This window comes from Triticum urartu, chromosome 7 (genome assembly GCF_003073215.2).
Source record: "Triticum urartu cultivar G1812 chromosome 7, Tu2.1, whole genome shotgun sequence".
NCBI classification, from domain to species: domain Eukaryota; kingdom Viridiplantae; phylum Streptophyta; class Magnoliopsida; order Poales; family Poaceae; genus Triticum; species Triticum urartu.
This window is the reverse complement of record NC_053028.1, coordinates 708196650-708201925: the sequence shown is the minus strand read 5'-3', so window position 1 is coordinate 708201925 and position 5276 is coordinate 708196650.

Here is a 5276-nt window from a genome sequence, read left to right as displayed (position 1 = left end):
TGACCAATTGGTCTAAAATGGTCATAAATTTATGACCAATTCTTCGAGGGTCACTGATAGAAGGTCATAAGTTGACATATTTCTTGTAGTGCTCCGCCACCTCCGCCAAAAGTTTCTCCGTTCTATCTCTCTCACTCTGTATAGCAGCCTGCAACACCACTCACATGACCATTTGTAATCATTGATGGAAGCGCACACAATGTAATGGAGAAAGATAGATGAGTACGTATAACTAACCTTGAAGGCGAGTCGGACTGGCCGTTCACGAGGCCTTATCTTAGGAGCGGAGCTCGACTGGCGCGCCTTGATCTCCGGGAGAGTGCTAGGATAACGGATAAGTCCATCTCCCATGGCTATGGAGCCATGGGACCTCCCGCCACCAGATATCATCAGCAGCTCTGTATCAATGGGACCCTGGCTCGGGTTAAAGTCCTCCCCTTTCCTCGCCTTCCCCTGATCTCTATATTGCACGAGCTTGTCGTGGGCGGAGATGTTGGTGAAGTTCTTTGGATCATCGAGGTCAGACGCACAGAATGCCTTGACTTTCTTGTAAGGGCCAGTGTGGGCCATGGCATACATGTCGTACACCTCTGGCACCTTATCCGCCTTATTATAGCGTGCCTGAAAGAGAGAAACAAAGTAAATTAGTAATTAAAGGGCTAAAGCTAGCATGATGAATGAATTGCATGAATCATGAAGCAAACCACATACCCAGTTCCGCCCGTACTGAAATAAGTTGGAGCTGCCTTGGTGGTGTGGCACACCTTCCATTTGGGCACGTTTGTCCTTGGCCTCTTTGTGGGTGGCCAACCATTCTTTTGAGCACCACGCATTGACCAACACCTCCCAACAATCCATCCGATATGCACACCATCTCGGAGGGGCCTAAGTTAGCAAATAGAAACTTGAGCGCTACGACTATGAATTACTAAATGAAGGAAGTAAGTACAAGGCCTTAAGAATTACCTTCATGTACTGCTCCTTACACAAGAACTTATCGCGGCACTCCTGCTTGGGCTTCTTGATACCACGCCCGGTGTAGTAGTCTCGAACAGCCTGCACCCGAACCTCATGCCGTAAGTTCTGAAGTAGGTGCTTGCACTCCTTGTGGATAACATCTGCCGCCTCCTCCTCGTATCCCTCCTCACACCTGTAGAATGTCTGCAATCAAATGAGACAATGTTGATTAGTACAATTAATAACTAGCTAGTTGAAGATTTTTAATTGTGTAAAGGAGCAATTACCCAGAACTTTCTGATCACCACGTCTGCCCTCGTCTCGCACAAGACACCGTCGATAATCTCACCCGGCGGGGCCGGGGCAGCCAAGTAGTGCTCCCAAGTCAATCCAATGTCTGGAAGCCGACCCTCACCAGGCAACGTGACAAACCCCGGAAAGTTTTGCCGAATCAAAACTCCAAGGACGGAGTTGGGCCGGCGGACACTTTCATGGTGGTCCCAACCCCTGCAGCATGACAAGGCCAACACATCAGTTATTTGAAGAAACGTGAATGCAGAAGGTACAAAAAGATTAAATGCACTTACCTCTCCCCATCAGGGAAAATCAACCACCTCTGCTCGCGAGTCGACGGCACGGACGGGAGCCGTGTAGCACCACGCTGGTAGACGTTGCCCCCCTCCTCCCCCTCCTCCTCAAAATCAGTCGGCTCCCCGCCATCATCAGCATGGCCACTCGGCTCCCCGCCATCATCAGCATGGCCACTCGGCTCCTCAGGCTGACCCGACCAATTACCCCATCCAGACGTGTGCTCCTCCGGGGTCTCGTGGGCCCAAGTCTCGTGGGCCAAAGGCCCGTTGACCCGAGGCTCGTGGGCCGAAGACCCGTGGACCGGAGGCTCGTGGACCGGAGTCCGTGTAGCCTCCTCCTCAGACGAGTCCACCCTAGCAGTCATGTGCTCGGGTGAAACAGCTGGGGGCGGCGACGAGGAAGGCGCCGTAAGAGTCACCCTACCTCCTCTCCCGTGACCACGTGCTCCACCTCCTCTCTTCTTCTTACCTCGTCCCCTGCTGGGCACCGCGGTCGACGAAGAAGGGCCCGGCGGTGTCGCCATACTGTCCGGCAACGCTCGGCGGAGAGGTGCGTGTGGAATGGAAGACCTCGCACCACGCGCCGACGAAGAAGGGGCCTCGGCGCGCTCCCGACCAGCGCCCACCATCTTTCAACACCTGCCATGACAAAGAATAAACGAAATTAGTACAACATAAAAAAGTACCGACATGAATAATAATACATATATCACTTAAGTGTATCATCATCAAGTACAGCATAAAAAATTTGAATACCTGACACTACTAATAATCTCGATCAGTATCATCAATAAATGCATAATCATCATCATCACTATAATCAATGATGGGCTCATAGGGTTCATTGGCATCAACATGTGCAAGGCCACCTTGACGTAATCGGTCAAGCATTCACAGGTCATCCGCAGCAGTAACCTCTTCTTGTTCCGGCTCTTCTTGTTCCTCCTCTAGGGTGATGTCGGATTCATTGTCGCTGTCTACTTCAATGTTTTGGGGTGAAGTATAGCGGTTCTTGAAACACTTTTTGGAAAGACGTGTCTCTCGGAAGAATTCTCCTTCATATGTGTCTGGGTTAATGTGAGGCTCATAATCCTCTTCCTTTGGGGGAGAAAGTCTAGCACGTGGCGGCACTTCATAAACGACATCCCAACCTTTTAGATTTGGATTAGTTTGGTAGGCCCATGATAGATACAATACTTGGGTCGCCTGTTGAGCCGTAATATAGACATCAGGAACATCTAAATGGGTGCTTTGGTTGATTTCAACTAGCCCTATATGTTCATGAGTCCTTCTAGTCTCCTTCGGCTGAAACCAATAACATTTGAAGACTACAACATTCGGTGGGTTTTCACCATAGAACAGAAGTTCATAAATTGCTTCAACTCTCCCATAATACTCAGTACCTCCTTCGCCGATAGCAGATACACAACAATTTGTAGACTTTCGGTCAGCCATAGATAGCTCTTTGCCATAGGTACGAAAGCGATACCCGTTGATGTCGTACTTGTCAAATGAACGGACCTTATAGTCAAAACCATTAGCGACTTGTCTCAATTCGGCGTCCATAGACTCTGAATTAGCCTACAAGTTTAATATGAAAGGATTGTTTCATTACGCACAAATTAGAGAATGAAATGAAATTGTCTAATAAAAATTACCGTTTGTTTGAACCAAGAGATGAAACCGGGATAGCCGCCTCCTTGATTTGCGAGAAGCTCATACTCTTCGATGGAATCCTTTTGGATCTCCGCTCCATACGAGAATATGGCGACGTATCGACTGTATGACATATCCAGGAATAAGAGCAATTCAAAGGAAATAGAAGTTGTGAAACAATGTACCAAGAACTTACTCGATGTACGGCCGCACTTCTATCAGGTTGTTGAAGATATACAACGAAATGGTCCGCCATTCTTCGTTATCCAAAGATACTGGAAGTGAAACACTAGCTAGTGCGAGATTCCCTTTGAATAGGCTGAGGTTGGATCCACCCTTTTTAGGGTCGTCAGCATTGTACCGAGGCTTCGGATTATGCAAATGACGATTTTTGGCTTCGTAGTGTGCTGTTACGAAGTTTGCCGCCTCCTCTGTGATGAATGCCTCAGCCATCGATGCTTAGATTCTACGTTTATTTTTACAGTTTTCTCAAAGCGTCTTCTGCATCCTCTCAGTTGGGTAGCACCAACGATTTTGCACGCCCCCCCCCCCAATCTTGCCTCGGTCGGGAGATGCAAAATCAAATGCTGCATTGGATTAAAGAAGCCCGGTGGAAAGATCTTCTCTAACTTGCAGATCAACTCCGGCGCCAACTCTTCCATTTCTTCTAGCACGACAGGCGATAGTTCTTTCGCACAAAGAACACGGAAGAAATAGCTGATGGGTATGACGCCACGCAACATCACCGGCATTGCCCGCTCAATCCATATGTGCCAATCATGACTCTTGAGACCAAATATCTTCAGTTTATCAAGATTCGCTCCCCTCTTTAGATTCGCTGCATACCCATCGGGAAACATCAACTGTTGTTGCACCCACAAGATAATTTCCCTCATAGCTGGCCTTCCAAGATTGAACCATGCCTTTGGCTTCATCCAGTTCTGCTTTCCTTTCGGTTCTTTCATGTTTTGTAACGGCCTATCACATAGCGCCTCCAGATCAACTCTAGCCTTAGTATTGTCCTTTGACTTCCCATCTATGCCAAACAATGTACCAAAAAGTGCCTCGGCGATATTCTTCTCAGTGTGCATCATGTCGATGTTGTGTGGGCAAAGGAGGTCTTTGAAGTAAGGCAGATCCCATAAGCATGTTTTGTGAGTCCACGCATGCTTAGTATTATACCCCTTGAAGTACCCTGGACGTTGTGGATCTGGCTCGAGAGCGTTTAACTGATGCAGGGTCTGTTGGCCTGTCAATGCAGGTGGTGCAGAGTTTTTGACAACTCTACCCCTGATGAAGTTCTTCTTGTCTTTCCTGAACTTATGGCGAGGATCCAGGAACTGTCTATGCATGTCGAAGCAAGAAAACTTGCGACCGGCCTGAAGCCAACGAAACTCAAGAGCTCCCTTGCATGTGGGGCACGGGAACCTTCCATGCACACACCAGCCAACGAATAGCGCATACGCCGGCAAGTCATGCATCGAGTACATGTACCAGACACGCATTATGAAGTTCCGTTTGCTATAGGCGTCGTATGTCTTGAACCCATTATCCCAGGCTTCTTGCAATTCGTCCTTAAGCGGCTGCATGTACACATTCATATTTTTCCCCGGATAGTTGGGCCCTGGAATTATCAACGTCAGGAAAATGTTCTTTCTTTGCAATATCTGTCCGGGGGGAGATTCAGTGGAAAGACAAATACGGGCCAACAATTGTATTGGGCTGCCGTCATACCAAACACACTGAACCCATCCGTGCTGATGCCGACTCGAGGATGCCTCGGATCTGCCGCTTTGTCAGCATGTAATTCATCAAACTTTTTCCACGCAACACCATCCGATGTGTGTACCATCATCAGATTCCCATCTGCATCTAGTTCGGTTCTTTTGCCTGTTTTGTGCCATGTCATCTGTCTGGCCGTCTCTTCGACCATGAAAAGACGTTGAAGTCTTGGTACGATTGGCATATACCGAAGAACACTAACAGGGATTTTGGTCTGTGTCTTCTCACCCATACCGTTGTCTACCACAGTATACCTGGAAGACTTGCAAATGGGACAATAGTTCAAGTCCG